The sequence below is a fragment of the Octopus sinensis genome, linkage group LG5, assembly GCF_006345805.1.
Source record: "Octopus sinensis linkage group LG5, ASM634580v1, whole genome shotgun sequence".
NCBI classification, from domain to species: domain Eukaryota; kingdom Metazoa; phylum Mollusca; class Cephalopoda; order Octopoda; family Octopodidae; genus Octopus; species Octopus sinensis.
In genome coordinates this window covers 103,406,591-103,432,706 of record NC_043001.1, presented here as the reverse complement: position 1 = coordinate 103,432,706, position 26,116 = coordinate 103,406,591, and the positions used below count along the sequence as shown (strand labels likewise).

At 38.1% G+C, this 26,116-nt stretch overlaps 1 protein-coding gene across 1 annotated transcript in view; it reads right to left on the bottom strand.

Annotated features, from left to right (window-relative positions):
* The window catches only part of LOC115211826 (cholinephosphotransferase 1), a 53,789-nt gene that overhangs the window by 26,518 nt on the left and 1,155 nt on the right, over positions 1–26,116 (bottom strand). The window lies entirely within an intron of this gene.

Below are 26,116 nucleotides of genomic sequence, written 5' to 3'. Positions count from 1 at the left end.
ATTCCTCTCTAACCTTTGCATATCCTCTGCATTCAGGGCCCACATCTCACTACCACATAAAATTGCAGTCCATATACATGCATCATACAATCTTCCTCTCACTTGGAGGGAAAAACCTTTCGTGACCAACAGAGGTAACAGCTCTCTGAATTCCCTCTATCCTGTTCTTATTCTAGCTATTACACTCTCCATCCATCCCCCCACTACTACTATGGTCCCCTAGGTAGCAGAAATTATCTCCTACCTCTAATGAGCTGCCAAAGCATTTGAGAAAATTAATTTCCTGAGTCTTTATAGTTTTTATGGCTCCTGTGCATCTTCAACATACAAACACTAGCTTCTCCGATGACCTTATCAAACCACTGTACCTCTTGTGTGTCCACAGCTTACGCTGGGTACACCGTATTGAGTTCCTGCCTAGACCTTTCTATGAAATCGAACAGGGCCACCTACCTGAAGTGGGTAGGGTCCTGTCTGTTTTCTAGCATACTAAGGCCTTAGGTTTTGCTTCTACACTTAGAATTTTTCTTCTAGGTTTGATATAGAATCTGCTACGAGGGCTGGGGCTGCCTGTCTTGAATTCCTCAGTTATGACCTGGAGGACAATGAAGAAAAGGAAGGGACTGAGGACTCAACCTTGATGAACCCCTACTTGTACACCAAATTCTTTGCTATACTTGTTAACTCTCACCTAAATGACAGCGTCTCTGCACATGGCCTGTACAGCTTTTAGCAGCTACTCATCTACCCCTAGCCTTCTCAGTACCCACTATATAACACAGGTTTTCTCTAGATCAGGGCTCGCCATCCTAAGGTTCGTGGGCCACACAGACGTTTATCTTGCAGTCTGCTTGATACTTTCTAGAAATGAGGTTATTCAAACAAACATTTTAGAAATTTTATCAAACATTAAAGATTGCAATGAAAAGTAAAAAATAAAGATAGCAATGTTTTTGCAACGATAATATTTCATATTGAATCAACGATCATTCATTCATTATTGTAATAAAAGCATGAGAAAGCAAAATGCTTTCAATCCGGTCAGTATACAAGCAGCCCTCAAAATACTTTCTGTGATTAACCCTTTAGTGTTCGCATTATTCTGTCAAAATTAATGCTTCTTCATCTACATTGTTTTGAACTAATCATGCATCATCTTGTAGCTATGAGATTTTAATGAGGTAGCTGTTAATTTTTTAAACGGTATTGTAGGGCTGGTGTGAGAGACCAGATATGGCTAGTTTGAACATAAAACAAGTAGAATATTTTTGGCTGGATATGGCCAGTTTAAATGCTAAAGGGTTAAACTGGCCTGCAATATAATCCAAGTTGGCCAGGCCTGCTCGAGATTAACAAATGCTAAGTAGAATGGTTTATTCTTCACTAGTCTCTTGCAGTTGCCTGACTATGCGAATAGCATCAGTAGTGCTTCTTGCTTCTTGAACTGCATTTGTTCTCGTCTGATTCAGTTGCGTTGGTGCTTTGATGTCCCCATGGTTTAACAGTTTGGCAATAAAGACCAAAAGAATATGATGTACCAGGTTTAAAAAAAAAAAAAAACAGGTATTGAGTCGATTCATTCTTTTATTATTTTTTTTTCATTCTTTTACTTGTTTCAGTCATTTTACTGTGGCCATGCTGGAGTACCACCTTTAGTCGAACAAATTGACCCCAGGACTTATTCTTTGTAAGTCTAGTACTTATTCTACCAGTCACTTTTGCTGAACTGCTAAGTTACAGACAGGTAATCACACCAATGTCGATTGTCAAACAATGGTGGGGGAACAAACACATACAAACATATATATATATGATTTCAATAATTTATATTATGATTTTTATAATTGTATTCTTATCTTATATGTATTGAAATATAATGTATATATGTATGCTATTAAGGTTCTCATTTTTGTTAAATGAATAAATAATTCAACATTCTAATATCCGAAAGCTGATGAACAAACTAAATTGTTTCTCCATTTTCTTATTTGTATTATATATATATATATATATATATATATATGACGGGCTTCTTTCAGTTTCCATCTACCAAATCCACTTACGAGGCTTTGGTCAGCCCGAGGCTATAGTAGAAGACACTTGCTCATGGTGCCACACAGTGGGACTGAATCCAGAACCATGTGGTTGGTAAGCAAGCTACTTACCACACAGCCTAAAACTTTTCATGATGGTTCCCAAGTGGTCATGATTAGGTACATGGCTACTGTCTACTGACTGAAACAAGCAAAAGAAAAAGAACACTGCTTGTCATTCACAAGGTATTGGGGCAAGATCTCCACAGGAGGTCAATGACAAGTGACAAACTAGCAGAAGCTGAAAAGTTCATAAGAGTTTGAACTCTCATTGTGTCTGTTGATATCTTTATCATTTCTATGTTAGTAGGATTATTCACTCATTGTTTGAACTATGGAATCCTTCACCACAAAACATTTCACTGCCTCAAGCATGATGCAATGGCTGGGGAGGAGAAGCTGTGACAAGAAGTTTATGAGTTCAGACTTTGCTACAGCCATTTATGTTGCTTAGCTCCCTATCAACCTTGGACAACAAGACCTATGCATTCTAGCCATGACTATACAGCCCCCCACCTGCATGGTTATGCACTGTTTATCTTGATATGAGGTCACCATGCCATGCATGTGCCTGGTGTACCCTTATCAGACAGGTAGTCATGATGGGTATATTGGGTTTTGTATATTTGTATACCATAATAATTTGGATGGCATGTTCTGCTCTCTCACTCAATGATAATAATAACAATGAAGGCGGTGACCTGGCAGAAACGTTAGCACACCGGGTGAAATGCGTAGCCGTATTTCGTCTGCCGCTACGTTCTGAGTTCAAATTCCGCCGAGGTCGACTTTGCCTTCCATCCTTTCGGGGTCGATTAAATAAGTACCAGTTACACACTGGAGTCGATGCAATCGACTTAATCCCTTTGTTTGTCCCGTGTGGGCAATAAAAAAAATTTTTTAAATAGATAATATAAACAAGATCACTCAGAGAGCACAAACCACCACCAAGGCAACACCAACATCCTCTCAACGATTAGCCAGAGATGATTTTTAAAATGAGAATATCTGAAATAAACTCGACTGCTCTCACAAACGAGAATACCAAAAATGAACCTGACTGCTCTCAAAAATTATGTCGAAAAACTGAAAAATAATCCAGAATCCTTGTCCCGTATCTGATTGATCCCAATGGTAGTCTTGGAATGTGGCTGTAGAAAATTTAGTAACAGTAATAAATAGTTTATCCTTATCTAATACAAGCCAAAATTAATAAATTCACCATTCAAAATAGTTTCAGAGGTGGAGGTAATAATAAGTTCTACTCAGGAATTTTTAAATGAATAGCATGAGAGGAGTGGCTGTGTGGTAAGTAGCTTGCTAACCAACCACATGGTTCCGGGTTCAGTCCCACTGCGTGGCAAATTGGGCAACTGTCTTCTGGTATAGCCCCGGGCCGACCAATGCCTTGTGAGTGGATTTGGTAGACGGAAACTGAAAGAAGCCTGTTGTATATATGTATGTATATATATATATATATATATATATATATATATATATATATATATATGTGTGTATATATAAGTGTGTGTGTATATGTTTGTGTGTGTGTGTTTGTCCCCCTAGCATTGCTTGACAACCGATGCTGGTGTGTTTACGTCCCCGTCACTTAGCGGTTCGGCAAAAGAGACCGATAGAATAAGTACTGGGCTTGCAAAGAATAAGTCCTGGGGTTGATTTTCTCGACTATAGGCGGTGCTCCAGCATGGCTGCAGTCAAATGACTGAAACAAATAAAAGAGTAAAGAGAGAGACCTTTTGCTTGGTCTTCCTTTCGTATTCCTGTTGTTTTAGATCAATGTATAGATGTGTGTACATATGTAAGTATACTTGTAAAGTGTTAATATGTATGTGTAATACAAATATTATAAAAATATGTTAGTGTTATTTAACTTCTGAACGGTTTTGTTGCCTTTTGTTTATGTAGTTTAATTTCTTTATCTATCAGTTTCTACAAAGATAGGGAGACGAGTAAAATTAATAATAAAGAAATGAAAATAAAATTTTGGAAACAACCTAAAGGGAGATAATTAAGAAAGACTTGAAAGTCAACATAAGATTGTAATCATGCAAAGTAAACATAACAAATAATCCAGAATCTTTGTCTGGTACCAAATCGATCCCAAAATCTAATCAGTTTGTGCCAGTCACGAGGACAAACATCCCTGAAAGTCTCATCCAAATCCATCAAGTGGTTCTTGAGATATCTTGTCCACATACAAACAAATACAACTGAAAACAATACCCCCACTTTTGCTAAGATGGAGGTAATGATATCATTCATTCTCTCTATTTAAAAGAAAGATCAAAATATTGTAAATACATTTTGACAACAAATTTAGTTTGCTTTTCAGAAGTGTGCCATGGTTCTTTTAACAAAGAAGTTTTAAATAAACATTACGTGTGAAATGAAAGACAAACAATCCTGGCTGTTTGTAGTAATATAGTCCATGGAGTTGGGGGGGAGGGGGGTCTTATTGTAGGAGAGAAATAAATGCAGGAGTGATAAAAATATTTTAAAAATAATATCAAGGATTATTAAATTTAGTGAGATTTTATTTCAGATATTTTTTTTTCAGCAGTTTTGTTTCATTGCATTACACAGTAATCAAAGGGTAAATGGTTTGATGAACAGTTTTCTAACTACGAAGTCTGTTTGATATCAGTAACCTTCAGTTTCATAAGAATGGTACAGTTTAATTTGAATGTGTACAGCATTTAAAACTTTACCAATTTCATAGGCTTCTTGAAAAAAAAGTTTAGAAAATGGTTTTTAAAACTATGAAATGACTGTGCAAATAATTGGTTAAGTAAACAAGGAAATTAAAAAGAAATTACATAGTAACCTATTTTTCTACAAGCATTAACTACAATCACCAAACTGACAATACTTACTTAAAAACAATAATGTAAGAAAATGTCACAAATCTGCTCAATCGTGACTGAACAGGGTCAAACAATAGCCATTCAGAGAAACTTGTTGAATCTTATTAAATCAAGTCAACTATTTAATTCATAAGTGAGATAATAAAATGGAGTTAAATGTATGCTTTCATTTAAAGACATGAGATCTCCCTCAACCTCCTTTAACGTCCTTTGTCCATGCTGGCATGGGTTGGATGGTTTGACCAGAGCCAGCAAGCAGGAGAGCAGCACCGTGTTCCAGTCTGATTTGGCTTGGTTTCTATAGCTGGATGCCCTTCCTAACACCAACCACCTTACAGTGTGTGCTTTTATGTGGCACCACCGTAGGACTCTCACAGGTTAATCCTCTTTCCCACTGGGGTCAGTGGCCTTAACACTGCTGCTGTGGTGAACGGGTCTTATTGAGCAGTGTCAGATATCTTGATCCTTAGTCATCTCCTTCATAAGGCTCAGTGCCTCAAGACTGGCCTCCAATACTTCCTCCCATGTCTTTCTGGGTCTCCTTCCATAAGCTCCATCCACTTTAACCCATTAATTTCTGCTATCCTATAAACAGGACACTAAATGAGAACATTGAATAAGCTATATCACATTGTCTCAGTGTCTTAGTTATAGGACACCGAGTATTTTCATTTCTACTTGAAGTAAAGGAGTTTTAATAATTATTTTTTTCATTTTAACGTATTTTCAATCACCTGTAAAAATTTAAAAGTAATATTCAGAAATTTAAGTACCCTGAGACTTAATGGGTTAAGTGACTGGCATGTCTGTATGCAACTATCTAAGACAGCCATACACATCACATAACCAAACCAGCACAGTCATCTCTCTCTTGCACAACTTTTCCTTCAATACACTAGCACTCTGTCACACACCAACATTGCACATCCAGTGGATCATACTCACTTCATTTCTCTCCAGCCTTCACATGTCCCCTGCATTCAGGGCCCACATCTTACTACCACCACATAGCATTGCTGTTTGTATACACGCATCATACAATCTTCCTTTCACTCAGAAAGAGAGAAACCATTGGTTGCCAACAGAGGTAAAAGTTCTCTCAAATTTTCTCCATCCTATTCTTATTTCTAGTGATTACACTTTCTGTGCAGCCTCTCCCCACAGCTAATTAGGTTCCCTAGGTGGCAGAAATTGTCCACTACCTCCAAAGAACCTCCAGGACATTTGAGAAAATCCATTTCCCAAGTATCTGTAGTTTCGATAGTTTCCATGCACCTTCCACAGACAAACACTACTTTCTCTGATAACCTTCCTGTTATTCCACTGCACCTCTTGTCTGTCCATAGCTTACACTGGGTGCACTTTATGGAATTCCTGCCAACACCTTTCCTTCAAATCAAGGATGGTCATCTACCTGAAGTCAGTAGGGTCCTGTTTGTTTTCTTGCTTACTAAGTTAACCATAAGACCCTTAGATTCTAGGGTTTGCTTCCACACCTAGAATTTCTCTATTAGTTCTGATATAGAATCTGCTATGAGGGCAGAGCATCAGCACATAGTAGTTCCCATCTTGAACTCTGTTATGGTTTGAAAGACAATGATGAAGTGGGGGACTGAAAACAGAGCTTTATACACCAAATTCTTCACTGTACTCATGGTTAACTCTCACCTTATGGACAGTGTCTCTGTACATGGCCTGCACAGTTTTCATCAGCCACTCATCTATCCCTAGCCTCCTCAGAGCCCACTATATCACATAGTGGGGGTACTCTATCAAAGGCTTTCTCTAGGTCAATGAATGCCAGGTACAATGGTTTATTCTTGCTTAAGTATTTCTTTAGCAGTCACCTGACTATGAAAATAGCATCAGTAGTGCTCCCTCCCCAGGCAAAAGCTGCACTGCACTTTTTTCTAGCCTAGTTCTGTTCCTAATTAATTGGGTTATAATTCTTTCTGTAATTTTCATCAGCGGCTCCAGCAGTTTGATGCCTCTATAATTGCTTCTATCTGATGCATCACCTTTAACTTTGTAGCAGTAAACAATTATGCTGCTACTCCAGTCACTGGATATTACACCTTCCTGAATGACCTAATTAACTATGCAGGTGACTAGCCTGTATCCTACCATACCAAATATTTTGAGCATCTCGGTAGTGATTCCTGATGAACCAGGAGCTTTCCTTGTTTTCATATCTTTAAGTGCCTTATCTTCATGAGATGAAAGAGATGTTGGTTTTTGTCAATATATGATCTTTTCCAAATTCTATTGTAGTTTAGGAAATTCCAGTTACCACCTTCGTAATGCTTGTCCATGAGGGGCCCTGCCCTGTCAATGTTCTTGTCACTCATATTTCATCCTCTAATACCCAAAAAGCACTGGTGATGGTGCCACATAGAAGGCACCCAGTATACTTTGCAAAGTGGTTGGCATTATGAAGGGCATCCAGCTGTAGAAACCATGGCTGAAAGACAATGGCACCTGGGGCAGCTTTGGCCTGGAACTCTTGTTATTGTAATCAATAGAATGCCAGTTAGGAAGTAGGCAAGACTTCAATCCTGGGGTCAATCGAAAGAGTATATATTTTAGCTCAAGTGGAACCAACAAATAACTCTTCAAGGAGGAGAATAATAAAAGAACATCACAGGTATGAAGAACAGAATGAAAATAACCAAAGACCCAGATTTAATAAAGGTTCCAGTTGAACACTTTGAGAACATTGGCACAAATTCCAAGCACCTGAAGAAGCTCTGAAAGTACGAAATGTTTCAATATTTTGACAATAACAACCGAAATAAGTCAAAGGGTTAAATATATCAGGGTACAATATGCAAAGATTTAAAGAATCCTGAAAAAAAATTAGCCACAACTCCAAACACATTTAAAACAATGAAAAAGGATCTGTGGCATTTAAAATTCTATGGTTGACCCCCACTTATGCTAACCCTAATCTTCACTGTAAGCTCTGGTTAAATGAGAAATTATTTATTTTGTTTCAAGAAGACCACAGATTCAGTAAATGATCAGAAATGTTAGAATTTTGCAGACATGCTTCAAACTTCATACTAAGCAATTATTTTTTTTCCAAATGGCTGATAGAAGCAGCAAAATGCACAAAAATTGGAGTAAAATTACCTTTTTTTTTGTAATTGTTTTTTTTTTTTTTTTCACTATTTATCTTCAATTTTAAAGACGTACAAAATACACTTAACTGCTACAAGTTACTTCCTTTTACAATTATTTTTGCACAAATGCAATTGCCAACATAATTGTTACTTTTTACACATTTGTGTGTGTGTGTGTGTGTGTGTTTGTGTTTCCACTTACGCACATTTATGCACTCATACTTTCTATACAATTCTACAAATTATTTTTGGCTCTTCCACGAAGTGTCACTCCCCCACCAAAATTCTTTTTTCAAACCACAATTACATTGCTAGCCAACAACATTCCTTGTTATTCTGTGTCAACCAATGAGACAGTTTGACATTTCTATTCTATGCTTGGTTCCATTCAACATAATCCTCCAAAATAAGGCAACAAAAAAAGATTCCAAGTAAATGTTTCTGGCGTATCAGAGGTAAGAGAATCTCAAGAGAGCTGAACTGCAGGTCTTCAGAGAACAAACCCACCCTCGACAAGTGTTTTGGCCCTTAACTTCTTACACTCTAACAGGGGTAGGGCAGCATCCACCACATGACTTGGATATCGGAGACAAGTGGAAATTTCATCTCCTTGCAACTCCGCTCTGTAAACTCAGCTTTCCAATGTATTCTTAAAGAAGAAATGTTATATCACTCTACTGTCACGATACAGGTACCAACTTCCCATTTTTAACTGTTCAGGTGTGTGTGTGTGTGTAAGAAGCTGATGAATTACTATTTTGTTGGATACTATTTTTGCATAGTCAATGACAGTACCACCTGACTGGTCCCCTGCACCATTCAAGTGTGGTCTTTGCCAGTGCTGCCTGACTGGCTCCCGTGCATATAAAAAGCACCATTTGAGCATGGTCAATGCCAGTACCACCTAACTGGCCCTCATACTGACCAAAGCCTTGTGAGTGGATTTGGTAGATGGAAACTGAAAGAAGCCCATTGTGTGTGTGTCTTTTGTGTTGTGTCCATTTGTCCCCCACCACCACTTGGCAACCAGTATTAGTGTGTTTATGTCCCTGTAACTTAGTAGTTTGGCAAAAAGAGACCAATAGAATAAGTACAAGACTTAAACAAAAAGCACTGGGGGTTGATTCATTTGACTAAAATTCCTGAAGGTGGTGCTCCAGCGTGGCCACAGTCTAATGACTGAAACAAGTAAAAGATAGCTTCTTTTCTGCAGTACATAGGCTGCATTTGTGTAATGTTTATTTAAAACAAAGTTTTTTTCTTACAATCCTCAATTTCCTGAGAATATTGTAGATTTATCTATTCTTAACTTTTCAGGGATATTTGGACAGTGACACTGCAACTGTAGCACATATATTTGACACATGTTGAAGCTGTTTATATTCTTGCAAAATACGGCCTCCCTTCTGTACCAACATGGTTCCAACAGCAAAAGTTAGTGGCAGGGAAACCGCAGACCAGCCCAACAAACCAACTTGCCCAGAGAAGAAGAATCATACACAACTAAGTGTCTTATGTAACATGGTTCTTTGTTAATTGGTTTCACACTGACTGACTTTTGCTTAGTATTTGCCAGCACACAGAGACTAGGCCCTCCTTATATATGCGTGCATTAATCTAGAATCTTCTAAACAGTCACATGACTTCATAACTTCTAGAACTTTATTCTTTATCAATCAGCTTCCTAGCTGCTAGTTAAGCACCCCACACTTTGTATATTACCTGACCATATAAGGCATGTTATGTTGGCAAACAGTCTTCACTCCAAAGTACTGTTGCTGAATATCTCTCGTTGTGAGGTTTACAAATAGCAATTTTCTAATTTATAGATCAGTGACTAGTTGTCACTTTGAAAACTATATATTTCGAACAGGAATTTGGCAGTGCCACCACTAGCCAAACAGTTATTCTGTGCTGATGAAGGGAAATAACCTGGAAATCGCAATACACAGATTTTGTTTTGAGCTGGGTGGGGGTGCTAGATTCCCTTGTTCAAAATTTTAGGACACAAATCGTATCGTATAGCCAGCAGGAGATGATATCTCCTAGGGCTAAATTACAGCAACATTCATCCTAAACTAAGACTGCCATGTTATGTTGGCAAACAATCTTTACTACAAAGTACTGTTGCTAAATATCTCACATTGTGAGATTTATAAATAGTAATTTCCATATAAGACGTCATTTTACAACATAGCATAATTCTGGAATTTTCTCTGATGCTCTAACAGGATGCAATATTACATAATTATTACACAGATAACTAAACAACTTCACAAATTTACCACAGAAAATCATAGTTAACATAAAATAACTTATTCTCTCCTACATAACAATATTATGTCATTATTTACATTATTTACATTTGACAGATATTTGTCCTCATCTTGTTTGTTGCTAACACGTTTCGGCTGATAAGCCCTCCAGTCTTCATCAGGTATCTTGGGGAAATTTTGAACCTGGGTTCTCATTCATAAGGTATTTTTCTATGTTATTATTATTATTCAGGTCACTGCCTGGAATCAAACTCGGAATCTTGGGGTTAGTAGCTCACGCTCTTAACCACTACGCCATATGGCATAGTGGTTAAGAGCATGGGCTACTAATCCCAAGATTCCGAGTTCGATTCCAGGAAGCAACCTGAATAATAATAATAATAATAATAATAATAATAATAACATCGAAAAATACCTTAGGAATGAGAACCCAGGTTTGAAATTTCCCCAAGATACCTGATGAAGGCTGGAGGGTATATCAGCCGAAAAGTGTTAACAACAAACAAGATGAGGACAAATATCCGTCAAATGTAAATAGTGTAAATAATGTAGATAATGTACATAATTCCTCATCTCTTAAATATAGAACAATGTTATGTCACATTTTGCGTGCTATATCAGGTATTGAATACCATCATATCTATATCTACAAAACTTGAACTGGTTTCTCTCTGGGAGAGCTCAGGATTAGATATATCAATGAGATGGAAATCAAGGCCCTAAAAATGGAGAATCATGTATGGGATCATTTAACCTGCTAGAATTATCTTTCTGTAACCCACGTCACTTCCTTAGAAAAGGACATATTAGATAACGTAGTCCAAGGTACTCTTTGCTTGAATAAAAAAGGGGGGAAATGGTCACAGTTGAATGGTTTTGATCATAAATCTGCTTAACTATTTTAATATCAATCTGTCTGAGACTGCTCGTGGTTCTTGGATACAAATTCCTCATTTTAAAACGGTCTAAACTGAAACCTTCCAGAAAAACTTTTATGTTAATTAATGTTCCAAGCAATTAGCTCAATTAATAACGAAATTATTTCACTAAAGTCTTCATTAATTTCAAAATTAATTGAAACACAATCCTGTATTTCAACAGAAATATAAGAAAAAGATTAACTGGAGCTGATTTGGAGTTAAGCAACAATAATCAGGAGTTCTGTGGCAACCGTCAGAAATACTGCCGCTTAGAAAAGTTGGATTTTGGTCAATCACAGAAACATCATTCATTGAATTGATTCTCGTTTTCCAGCTCAGGTTAGCCCTGACCCAGAGATGTCCTACCTACGAGCATCACATCTTTTTGCAGACAAAGTCTATCTACAAATACATTATCAATTACATACATCCCATTTTTTTTAAGCATGGTTGTCCTTTGAGGGAGATTTGACTGTTTATTCCTGCTGCCCCCCAAAAAACTATATAAAGGCTCTTTATCAGCCCATTCCAAATTGTATAACTGTAAGAATGTAAGAAACATAATTTAGAATTAAATTATGTTATGATGCAAGATAATTATAAATTCCTGCCTCATTCAAGACTTGATGTTTACAATTTCTCAGAAATATGTTCTCTATTACAATATTTGACTAAATTACCAAAATCAAACTTAATTAAAGACAAGAAATTCACCTCACTTAAAAAATTATCATAACATTTAAAATTAGAGTTGAGTCGGAATCAAACTCGGTGACTGACATCCGTTGCTAGTGGAACGCTAAGAGTACCATACGAGTGAGATTGTTGCCAGAGCAACAAGCTGGCCTCCATGCTGATGGCACGTTAAAAACACCATTCGGGCGTGATCGTTACCTGCGTCGCCTTACTAGCACTTGTGCTGGTGGCACGTGAAAAAACATTTGAACGAGGTCATTGCCAGTGCCGCTGGACTGGCTCCAGTGCAGGTGGCACATAAAAAGCACCATTTGGGCGTGGCCGTTGCCAGTACCACCAAACTGGCCCTAGTGCCAGTGGCACGTAAAAGCACCCACTACACTCTCAGAGTGGTTGGTGTTAGGAAGGGCATCCAGCTGTAGAAACTCTGCCAGATCAGATTGGAGTCTGGTGCAGCCATCGGGTTCGCCAGACCTCAGTCAAATCGTCCAACCCATGCTAGCATGGAAAGCGGACGTTAAATGACGATGATGATGATATTTAAAACAAAGAAAAACATTTGTGAGTTCTGTCTGAAACTGTTCTGTTGCAAATGGTTCTGTCTCAAAATGGTTGAGGAGCAGAGAATGCTGCCCTTTAACACAGAATGTAACAGCTGTGGTCAAACAAACTGATATGATCTATTAACAAGTGTGGAAACATGGATAAGAAACCTAATAAAAATAGATATTTAAACATCTTGCAGAGCAGTAAATGCAAAATATTTCATTTTCAACAGTAAAACTTCAAGCAGTCAAACAAAACTGTTTAAATCAAAAGAACAAAACAAAAGAAAAATAATAATAATAAATCAATGAGACAAACAAGAACAGCTAAAGCATATGGTTGGGTTACTGCACAAGCATTGAGCTTCGACAGATTCTTAAAGAATACAAACCTTAGAGCTAAGTATGAAAATATGTCAGTGACAGATACTTCTCTAAGACTTTCTTACCTTGAAGATTTTGTTTGTGTTTTATTTTATTATTTTCCCATCACCTGTCTGTATAGAATGAAAAACGAAAGAATGAATAATTATATCAGAACTGTTTTGAGGATAAGAGCTTCGAATGGAAGTCTTCAGCAGAAGAGTTCTACGGATTTAAAAAGAAGAGATTCCATAGGTGCAAAGAGGATTCAAGTCTAAGACTTTGTGACTTTCTGCCACGAAAGAATTGTAAAACTATTGGTATTTTCTTAGAAATTATAGAAGACAGGTTTTGCTAAATCTTCTTGAGCCATGCCAGGTTCCTGAGGGCTGGTTTCCCGGTTTCAGTGGCATAGAAATTCCCCACCTGGATGGGATGCCAGTCAGTTGCAGGATTACTCACTTTTGCCAGCTGAGTGGACTGGAGCAACATGAAATAAAGTGTTTTGCTCAAGAACACAATGTGTCGCCCGGTCCAGGAATTGAAACCACAATCTTATGATCATGAGTCCAATTCCCTAACTACTAAGCCATGCGCCTCCACTCAAACTAATATAATCAGATTTTATTACGAAACTTAAATGGAGAAAGTGATATCATTATAAGGGCCTGCTGCATTATCATCAAGCTGCTAGAAATAGCAGCCAAGCATCCGTCAGAAAAAGAAGAACGCTATGTCTAGCAAAAAGACAATTCTATTTCTGCTCGATGAAAGATGGTTTGGGGCTGAACCCTAACAAATAGTTGGCAACAGAAAAGAATCACTCTGATTTGAATCTGATCCATAAATGTAACACAAGGCATGATACAGATTTATTTCCATGAGTTGTCTGTTGCTTGTGTTTTCCTTTTAAGAGACCTGAGATTAGATAAAGAAGGAATGGAATATTGCAAATAAACCACATCAGAAAAATTAAGAACCCTGTAATTAAACAATAGATGAGATATAAAAATCACACAATTGCTGTAATTCCTCTTTGGTAGCATTTTCTAAAGTTGCAATGCTGTCTGCATCCCTGGCGGAGCAGAAAACAGGAACACAATTCTGCCCTTCTGACACTGAACGTGGTTTCAGGCTAATTTGGGGGCACTGACCTCACTTTGCATGGGAGTCACTTAACCTGCAGGAAATATATTTCTGTAACCCACGTCACTTCCTTAGAAAAGGACACATTAGATAATGTATTCCAAGGTACTCTTTGCTGAACAAAAGGAAGGATGTTCATAGTCAAATGTTTAATTATTTTGATATCCATCTGTCTGAGACTGCCCAGGGTTCTGTGACAAAGTTCCCATTCTAAAGAGGTCTGAATTGAAATCTTCCATCAAAATTAATCTTAATCACTAAGCACAAAAGGCTAAGAACGTAGAAGAACTCATCTTTGGAAAATGACCAAGCTGTATTATTTCATTGCCAAACCATTCTGTTCATTTAAAATTGAAGTAGTGCCTACAAGACTTGCTTTAAAGATGAAAGGCAGCTTAATATTTTACAAACCTTATGCATCACATGTTACAGTGAAAGAACCAAAGAACACAAAAGTAGGAAAATAGATTCACAACAAAGATCTGTTGCACCACCTTGAATCATAGAGAAAACTACTCACATCTCACACGTTGGGCTTCCACCTCCACCTTAATAACTATCCAGACCATGGTTTGGAGGTTCTAACAATTGTTTTGTTCTTGATCCCATTATTGAGCCTTGCAAATTTGATGACTGGCACCCGTGCCAATGGTGCGCTAAGAGCACCATCCAAGCGTGACCGCTGCCAGAGCAGCTGACTAGCTTCTGTGCCGGTGGCACTTAAAAAGCACCATTCAAATGTGATCGTTACCAGCGTTGCCTTACTGGCACATGAAAAACATTCAAGCAAGGTCATTGCCAGTGCTGCTGGACTGGCTCCTGTGCAGGTGGCATGTAGAAAACACCACTTGAGTGTGACCGTTGTCAGAACCGCCTGACTAGCCCTCGTTCGACGGCACATAAAAGCACCCACTACACTCTCAGAGTGGTTGGCATTAGGAAGGGCATCCAGCTGTAGAAACTCCGCCAGATTAGATTGGGGTGTGGTGCAGCCATCTGGTTCACCAGTCCTCAGTCAAATCATCCAACCCATGCTAGCATGGAAAGCGGACGTTAAACGGTGATGATGATGATGATTCCAAGGTGTGTCCCATAAGAGATTCATATCTTACAAATCAATAGCCTAGCATTAATTCTCTTCTTTTGCAGTGTAGCATATTGCTGTATTAACTAATGATATGACAGATGTAAATGTCATCACTTAATTAACTAGCACGTACCATATCTGAGGCAATTTGTCCTAAAAGAAACATTTGAATTTTCTTGGCTTGTAAACTGAGGCATAGATTCCTACAACAGCCATTATAAAAAAAACAAATTTTCAATATACCCTTTAAAACATTAACACTCAAAACCATACAACACAACTGATTTAGCATCTTGGAAATGCTTCCATCTTCAAATAACAGTTCATGAATTCCCAAGACACAAAAATTCTTTGCCCTTTTCAACTTCATGAAATCTTTTTTTTCTGTTATTTGCACTCTGACCTCATAAAACCTTCATAAGTAACGACTACCCCAAACAGATCCATGGGTTGGAGGGAGGGTTGTCACCTGCATGGTGTAGAGGCATCATCTGCCAGTAGTAACAGGGGAACACAAACAAAAAATTCTTTGCCCTTTTCAACTTGTTGAAATTTTTTTTTCTGTTATTATTGCTCATCTTCACTAACAACAAAGCTTAATTCTGTCCCATTCTTTGAGAAAAGACTAACCGAAATCATCAACTTAACATCCTGAAATCATAATAGCCAGAACAACAGAATGGAAACAATTCTAGGAGTTATTTCTTAACTCTGCTGCCAAGAAAGGGATTCATTCTGCAAGTGAAGAGCAAATTGTATGAGGCATGTCTTGAAGGAATGTAGCATGATAACAGATGAGGAGCAATGGTCACAAATGGAGTGGTGCATTTAAATTTGACTTCTACTAAATGTAGTGAGCATACTTTACAAGGGTTATAATGTGAGTCAGGCTGAACACCAGAGGAATCAGATAAATGGTAAGAGAAAAGATTGCACTGGCATGGGCGTGTGTAGGGCACATGGATGATGACAATAGATGAGAAGTGCCAAATGCCGAAAGAAAGGAACCTAAAGAAGAGGAAGAAGCATAGAGAGAAGTTGCAAAGATTAGTCTCAAGAGATTGAAACTGACAAAAGAGAGGAATAGCAGCAACAGAGAGAAAGGAATGGCCTACTGGTAACCAGTCTGACCCATGGTTAAAAAAAAAATAGGACATGGTAATGAAAGTGCTTCCAAAGCCATTGTGGTTCATCTGTGAAGAGTTGTATATCTAAAGCAATGGTTCTGAACGGCAGCCCCTAGGGCCTTGTGCAGCCCTCAAGCATCCTTCAAGCAACCCTATACAGTCTTTCCTCTATAAATATAACAATTTTTTCTTTAATTGATTTGTGTTTTAGTTGTTTTTGGTGTGACCCCTTAAAAAAAATCTAGGATCTGGCTCTGGTCCAAATATTAAAACGGCTGAAAACCACTGATCTAGAGTATAATCAAGATGAAAGAGAGGTGAGCAGACGATCTCCATCACAGAGCTGAGGAAAAAAATGTTTCCATCGATTAACAACATCAGTGACAAGTTATAAATAATTAGAGAACATTTTAGTTTGGAACAATGGTGAAGAACACAATAGAACAAAATAAATACAAGAAAATAACAAAGCAACATAACAGAATAATAAACCTACAAACCATGAGTGATATAATATCTGTAAACATATTCAGACTTGGGACCAAAGTGAACTGTTAAATAATTTAATAGTTTCTTCATATTATTGTTTCTAGGAGTTCTCCTTTGTGTGTCACAGTTTTCATAGTTTTCCTCTGCATACCATAAAAAGCAACTAAAAGAGGTTGAGGAAGGATTTGCACTCTGACCTCATAAAACCTTCATAAGTAACGACTACCCTAAACAGACCCATGAGCTGGAGGGAGGATTGTCACCTGCATGGTGTAGAGGCATCATCTGCCAGCAGTAACCAGGGAACACAAACAAACGTTGGGTGCATTGATGTGCTGTCACAGCTCACGCCTTTCATAGAACCCAAATGTTAACAAACACACGCACGCATATACCATGGAGCTTGGTCTGTCAAATTTAACCAGAAGCTTTTTGGTCAGCTCAAGGTTAAAGTAGAAGACACTTGTTTAAGGTGCCATGCAGTCAGATTGAACCCAAAACCATGTGGCCAAGAAATGAACTTTTTAACCATATAGCCATACCCCAATTGCTAGAATACGGTGGAGAAAATTCAAAGAGCTGTTACCTCTGTTGCGTACAAAAGGTCCGTGTCTCAGAGTGAAAAGCAGGTCGTGTGAAGCTAGTGACTGAATGGCAATGGTACGTGAAAGCAGGGTACATGTGGAAACTAGAGTGGAATGAAGCTAGTATGCTCCATTGGATGTGCAATATCAGTGTGTATGTACAACAAAGGGTTAAAGCATTGAGATTAGACATTAGAAGAATCAGATGTGTGAGAAAGAAGACTGTGCTGGTTTGGTCATGAGATGTGCATGGATGAGGACAGCTGCGTAAAGAAGGGCCAGTGACTGAAAGCTGGTGGCTTCTGTAGAAATAGGAGCTCCAGGAAGACATGGACGAGGGGAAGCAGTGAAAGCTGATCTCATGATGCTAAGCCTCACTGAGATGATTGGGAATTTGCTGTGTTCAAGAAGAGTCTGCCTCCATACTAAAAATGATGCCTTATTTAGCATTATGCATCAGCTTTTACCCCCATTCTGCTCTGTCAAGCATCCACCACATCCTCATTCCATTTTCCGAAAACACAACCCTTCATTACACCTCTGTCTATGGTGCTACTTGGAAGCCGTAACCTATTGAGAGCAGGATCAGCACATATTACTTCCAACCCATTCTTTGCCCCTGAAAGTCACCTCCTTTCTTCTTGGAACCATTAATTAATTACAGAAGGCTGAGGGTGGAAGCGAAATGCTGACTCTCTCATTTGGAGACTACAATACTAGGGGGAAAAGTGTTGAGCAACAAGCTCAACATGTTCACTACAAACAACAGTAAGTCATTTTGGTGAAATGGCATCACCATTTCTGAACTTGTACCTATATATGGGGACTGTAAGGTTATAGCTTTTGAAAAAACTAGTTTTCACACAAAAAAATAGAAAGCAACACACAAATCAATGTATGAGTTGCAAAAGATCTGTATATTTGAAAGTGACAGAACAGAATTTGATACAATAAACTTTGTATTTCAAAACAACATATCATTGATAACACTGAAATATTGTCAATTATTGTGAGTTATAAAGATGTCTGCCACCTTAATCCAGGGGAACAATAAGAGTGTAGCTGTCTTAGGATGCATTCACTGCAAACAGTACAGATTAAATTTCAGAAAGTATCTACTTTGTTAGTTAAACCAAAGGTGTTAGGTACAGCGCCGGACCAAATATCTGCCAGCTTAGGACTGGAAGTGGCCCAGATTTCAGGATTTTCCAGTTTTCTGGAGACAGCCACAGAAACCTTGCCAAAACAGACAATGGAACCTGGTGGGGCTCCTGGTCTTGCCAATTCCATTCGACCCATGCCAGCATGGAAAACGGATGATGAAGACGATATACCTAGGTCTATATTAGTCAATGTAAAATTCCATTTTAAAGCTGGTTGGCTGTGATTTGAGAGAAATTTGATTCCTATTTCTAGCAGACTGGGTAGCTACACAGAGCTTTTTCATTGGCTCATATGAAACCTCCACTGGGCCTAAGTCAGCCACTATAGTCACTTGCAGATTAAGTCTAATCTAAATGCAAAATGTGTTAAGAGAGGTACGGAGTGGTTGTTATCTACATAGGAGTGAAGGTACGATTAGATGAGGAAACTAAAAAGGTTGCTGATATCAAGAAAAGCATAACTGCAATGAATGTCAGAAAGTTGTAGCAAGGTGACAGGATCAATGATTGGACAGAAACAGGCCTGATTCTTAAACCATTGATAACTGGCCTATTTATTGGCTGCTACCACTCTTTAAGGACTACTGATTGCATGTCATTTAAAGTTAACAACAACAACAACAATAATAAATTGATACTAAAACAACATCAATCATAAATAGCATGAACGTGGACATCACAGAACAAATAGCCACAGAAACAAATGTCAATATGACCAGGCTAAATGATGATATCTGCAGCAGCCTCTGTGGCCACAAAAGAAGCTGGATACCTCTGTTAAACCCATCCAAACAGGAGTACCACCAACCAAAGGAACCCTGTGGGTAAATAATATCCAGAAAAAATTGAAAACAAGAGAAAAGATCTGTCAGTCCTCAATTGAAACAAGCAGACAATCAACACTACTAAGCAACAAGGAGAGACCAAAAATGTTGTTTAAATACGAAATTATAGAACAAATACAACATTACAGACTATCTGTATTGATAGTCTTTGATTCCTATTGCCAGCAGGGTCCGTGGAAATTCCATGGTTATTTTAAAAAACTGCAAGACAAACAGAAGTTTATAGAGAACCATGAAATACATAATTTTCTTTGAAATTGTATTTTTTTCTGAAATGAATGATTCTTGAGATGGTGTAAAGGTTCACATAGGTTATACTGAAGGTGCAGTTTTAGGAGAGGACTTTCCTCCCTCGGACACACAAAGACCTGTTGAGGCAAGCGAAGTCGAAATCGAACCTCATCCGACGACAGGCACCCATGCCAAACTCCCTTCATTGGACACTAAACGCTGCTTGCGAAGACCTGTTGGGGCAAGTGAAATCGGAATCGAAATTGAACCAATCCTATGACTGGCACCCGGCAGTTGCCAGGACCACTGGACTGACTCCTGTGCAGGTGGCAAGTGAAGAAACACTATTTCGACCCTGTGCTTGAGGAGATCCATTGAGTCAAGTACACCAACATCAAAATCAATGGAAACTGCAGTTGTGATCCCTGTGCCGGTGGCACGTAAAAAGCACCATCTGAACGTGACCGATGCCAGCGCCACCTAGACTGGCTTCCGTGCCGGTGGCATGTAAAAAGCACCATCCAAATTGTGGCCGATGCCAGCCTCGCTTGGCACCTGTGCAGGTGGCACATAAAAAGCACCCACTACACTCACTGAGTGGTTGGTGTTAGGAAGGGCATCCAACTGTAGAAACCCTGCCAGATCAAACTGGAGCCTGGTGCAGCCTCCTGGCTTCTCAGATCCCCGGTCGAACCATCCAACCCATGCTAGCATGGAGAACAGACGTTAAACGATGATGATTACCTGAAGAAGTATAAATGCATGTGGTCGAGTGGTTAAGATGTTGCACTCACTCATGGGTTCGATTCCCAGACTGGACAGCATATTGTGTTACTTATTCTTAGTGCAAGTTTTGAAGAGTGCAGTTTGATTTTAACAGTTATTTTATATTTCAAAGCTATAACAGAAGCAACAAAGGAGCATATTCAGCATATTTTGCTTCATGAGTTCAATAAAGGCAACAATGCAATGGAAAGTGCAAAGAATACTGATGCAGTATATGGAGATTGGACAATAAGGGTAAGCTAGTGTTAATGGTGGTTCCAGAAATTCCGAGCCAGAAACTACAGACTAGAAGAAGGGACTCATCCTGGAAGATCTGTAGAGCTCAACAAGGACATCCAGCAAACCCTGGTGGAACAAAATCCCATCATAACTGTTGAGGAACTAGCAGAGAAGCTTGGATTTGGTCATTCAACCATTCATCGATACCTGCGTGCCATTGGACAAGTCAGCAAATTGGGTCAATGGATTCCTCACAAACTTCCCGAGTCTAATCACGTGCAGAGAATGAATGCGTGCTCTTCTTTACTGTCACATCTCACGAATGAACTTTTTTTGCACTGAACAGTAACTGGTGACAAGAAATGGGTTCTCTATGAAAATGTCAAGCGACCCTGGGCTAAAGGTCTTCACCCATGTGAGGTGTTGTTATCTGTTTGGATGGATAAAAAAGGTTTAGTCCACTTTGAACTTTTAAGCCCAAACCAAACGATAATAAAGGAGATCTACTGTGACCAGCTTGAGTGGCTTAAGTCAGCGCTAGAAGAAAAATTACCAGCTTTGGTTTCAAAACGAAAAGTGCTCTTCCATCAAGATTATGCTTCCCCACATATAGCAAGGATGACATTCCAAAAACTGAAGCAGTTTGAATGGGAAACAATGCCCCAACCACCATATTCGCCGAACATTGCCTCCATCCGCAGTCTTCAAAATCATTTGGACAGAAAAAGTATAAATACAGTAGATAAGGTCAGAACAATATTGGGGGAGTATTTTTCATCAGGGACAAATGAATTTTGGAAGAGGGACCTTGCAAGTCTAGCAGAGAAATGGACGAGCATTGTAGAAAATAAAATAAAGTATATTTTAGATTAAAAAAGAACTTTGTTTATCTTACTTAATTTTGAAAAATGAAAGTATAAAAAAAGCACATTATTTATGGCATGTCCCAATATTTTAGATTTGTAAAAATCTTTGCATTATGAATGTTTTGGCTAAAAATAAACAATAACGTTGTCACACTAACACAAATATAAACACACACTGGTGTGTGTGTACTGTGGGAACAAAGCCATAGAACGTGATATGTTTAAACTGAAAAATGGTGGTGGTGATGGCGGTGATGGTTACTAAGTGCGAAATAACAGGATAAAAGGAACCTGTAACATTTTGAGAGGTAGATGTGGAAATATGAGCTAAGTAGACATGAAGTAGTAATTGAGAAGTACCAAGTGTTTCAGCTATTATATGAACAAGTGTAAACAATAAACAACATTCTTTGGATGGAAAGGAAAAACTGTCTGCGTAGACACGCTTGGTTGTCGTCAACGTGCTTATTTATAATCATCATCATCTGCATGCTATGTTGTGGCTTCGATCCAGAACTGTCATCCAGTGTGTGTGTGTGAGAGAGAGAGAGACATAATTATGACATTCATAATACGATGTTTCTTTCATGCGACTCTTCCTCACTCGGGACAAGATCGTTACAGGATGGGTAATCGGTGTACTTGGTCCCCCACCGCCCCTCATGGACTCAATTTGCCGTACATTAATTGTAGATGGATGTAGCAAGGTCATCCCAGACATGTGGAATTTGGTTCATACAGGAATGCATTAACAGAGTCCCCTGAGAGCAGCGGTAAAAGTTGGGGAAGAAAATATAAACTTTTCTTAATGTTTGGAAGGGGTTTATTTCTATTTAATCCCGCTGAAACAATTACTGCATATGACTAGAGTTTAATTAAGGCATTTAATTAAAGCATTCGACTCTAGTCGAATTATTTGTATACAGGACGAAAGAATTCAACAATTGGGTTGTCGATATTTAACGAAAGACTTAAAGTGATTGAGAAAAACGAAGTTTTGGATGTTGATCAAAACTTACACAAGTAAAAGAAACAAAAAGAGAGGAGGCGAGAGAAGATTTCTTTTGTAGGATCAATGTTTTTGTAAAAAGATTATAGCCATGCGATTTAATCTCATCTTTGAGGAAAATTATGGTATTAACAGGGAAGGTTTTAAAAAAAACCCAGTAAAATAAACTTAGAACTTTCACCTTCAAAGTAAGACAAATGAAAGGAACCTGAGCCGATATAATAGCAGCGCTTATCGATCGATCGATAGAATATCAAATCAGTTAACGTTAACCCAGCTCACCAAACTGTGGTACCGTGGAGAAGTAGGCACATTCACGCTATTGTGTAACTTATACAAAGGTATTTTTTATTATATAACTGAAGAATTTTGTTAGTGTAGTGCAGCAGCAGTGAGAGGAGGGTGGCCCATCCACCCACGACCATCAAGATAATAATAGTCACAAGATTGGACAACGTAAAGGAATTGTGAACCTGAAAAAACAACGGGGTGGGGGGCATCGCTAGTGATTCGAAATATTTATTAGAAAATGTTATTTTCATAGTGCGAAGAAAAAAATATTTGACGAGGGATGGACTTGCAAACAGACCATTCCTAAAGACAAAATAGTTAATGAAAAAACACTCCTGTTTACGGGGCATTTACACACACACATACACACACACACACGTGCTCGAGCGCGCAAATTCTTCGGTCGTATCTAAATTGGGTTTTAAACTTTTTGCATCAACTTTTGGCACGATATCTTTTAAATATAATTATTTTGAATAAGGATTTGGAGGTAATGAATTTTGGAGATAAAATAGCTTCCTTTTGTGTGGAGATCGTTGACATTTCCACTACAAATGCCTATTTTAGACAATACAATAATTTAGAGCAATATTTGTGGTTAATGTTTACATTATTGCTCGGTCGTTAACCTTTGTTTGTTTATCGCTTCCTTATGTAACGTTTTTGCGAAGCTGTTTATCGAAATATTCTACACTTTTCTATTTCATGCACATTGCTACTGTATGAAATATCTATTTCAAACAGCAAGACCATAATAATGTCAGTGGAAAGGAACCGACCGATTAAATCGACCACGATGCTTCCTATCGACCCCAGAACATTGGAGATAAAATCGATTTTGGACGAGATTCGAACGCAGGAAGTAAAAAATGTCCCAAGTTCGTCTTTCGTCCTGACCATTCTATAATAAAAAATATCGACAATATTACCAAAACATCGTGTTTAAACACAAGTTACTGAATTATTCTCTTCGTGGTCGATCGACCTGCTAAATAACACAGAAATCTGCCTCAAATTCCATTCAACTCTAAGAAAAGGAGGGGGTCTCCTGGTTGAAACACCTTCCGTCAGACATCGCAGTCAAGATTAACAAACGTCATTACAAAGATTTTTATCAATGGAGAAATTTACACACAACCTTTCTGCCTTCATCTTTGTTTTTATTACTTTTTTTCTGATCTGTGTGAATAAATGGGTTATGGCAATTAGACCTTGACTTTTTGCGTTCAAGAAAAGATTTCGCCGGGTTTAATAAAGTACCAGCAATACTCGGAGGTCGATCATTCATCAGTTTAAACCATTGATATAAAATGTAAAACTGTCGATACACAAGGACATACCCATACACACAGACACAAGCACACACACACATATGGAGATGCACAAATACGCATACACATATGGAGATACACAAGCACACACACACACGTAGATACACAAACGCATATACAGAGATACACAAATACACACGCACTCGAATGTTCTGGAGTGTTCGTTTTTTTTTTGTTTTGTTTTGTTTTCTGCAGGTCTGCTTATAAAAAAGATATTACTATAATAATAATAATAATAATAATAATAATAATAATAATCTACCGATTTAAAAACGAAATATGGCCAATAATTTTCAGCCTTGGCAAGAAATCCCGATATCCGTAGCGAATGCTACAATATTGGGGTTTCGAGTGATCAGAGAAGCAGGTGCTTTAGTTAGAGAGTTCGATCCGTAATTGGGTGTGCGGCATGCTTTAAACATCTGGGTCTAATTAACCACTGAACATACGTAACAATAGCAAAATAGGTGCAAAGAAATGTGTTGAGCAGAAGCTAATCTTAGAGCGGAGCTGTTCGAAATGAACAGATAGGTGTAAACAAGAGAGGTATGTGTGTATGGTAGAGGTAGAAGGGCGTCAGTGGCAGTTTATCAGTTGTAATAATAAAGAAGTAATAATGGGGTTAGGTAGTTTAGACTGGATCTCCTGGTTCGGGTTAGAAGATTTCATGAGCAACTGTCGAATAATAAATATTGACTAATATTGTGTGTGGGAGATATTGAGAGTGAGTGCAGATGTTAGTAGTGGTGATAGCAACTGGGTGTGTTATGTAAATGATAGAAAGCAAAAAAACACCCAAGATGGTCGCTAATGACGAAGGAACTGGGTAAGTGGGGTACGTGGGTTTATTATGAAGGGATTTGGAGGTGATAAGAGGAAACAAAAAAGATGGGATTAAGGGTGAATAGTAGGGAACGAAAGATGATTGTGGTGGTAAAGAAAAGGAAAAACAATAAACAAAAACACATGTTAGACCAGTGACTGAAGCATGTGATGGCCTCGGGTTAGGTTTGTCATGAACGAATCATTGAATAACGTTCGTGTGTGTGAGAGAGAGAGAGTGTGTGTGTGTGTGTGAAAGAGAGGGGGTGTGAGTGTGAGAGAGATGAATCAAAGAAAACAGGAAAAGTTTTCGAGGTTTAGTGACGTGTGTGGGTGGATAGATAAATAGATAGATAGATACATAGACATACAGATAGACAGACAGATAAATAGATAGATAGATAGATAGATAGATAGATAGATAGATAGATAGATAGATAGATAGATAGACAGACAGGTAGATAGATAGATAGATAGATAGATAGATAGATAGACAGGTAGATAGATAGACAGGTAGATAGATAGATAGATAGATAGATAGATGGATAGACAAAAAACAAACTTTTAAAAGGTAATCGCTAGTCATTCGAATATCGATAAAACTATATAACGAACAATTTAGTATTGAACCAGCTTGCTGTTAATGTTGATAACTCCATCTGTTCAATATATGTGACTTTTATTGAATTCGAGTTAAGTAATATCGATTACTAAACACTGGCACAGGGTCACAAATTGGCCAGTCCCAATCTGACTGCTATTTCTGTTCACAGAAGGACAAAATGCAAAGATGACCTCAGTATAATACGAACTTACAAAAATAAAACGGTTACAATTAAATAGAGTAAACATTAACCAAAAAATAGTTTATTTAGCTATACTAGACGGGATGATATTGATAAAGACTGGCTTGGTCTTATATTCCAAACACGTCGTAAACAGAAAGAATATATATATGAGTGTGTGTGTTGTATTAAATATTGTTTTATATGAAGCGAAATATTAATTACATATAATTAGTTGCTAATTTAATGAAAAGAAGGGGATCGTTCGTAAGTGAAGGCGGCTTGACAGTTGAAGAAAGGGGAAATGACTAGAAGGGGGAGTGACTTGATTCTTTAGTTAATTCGTTTATTAATTAGACGGGTAATTGATATATTTGTTCTTGTGGTGTTAGTATTAATAATGGTAGTCAAGGTAAGGGTGAACCCAATGTCCTG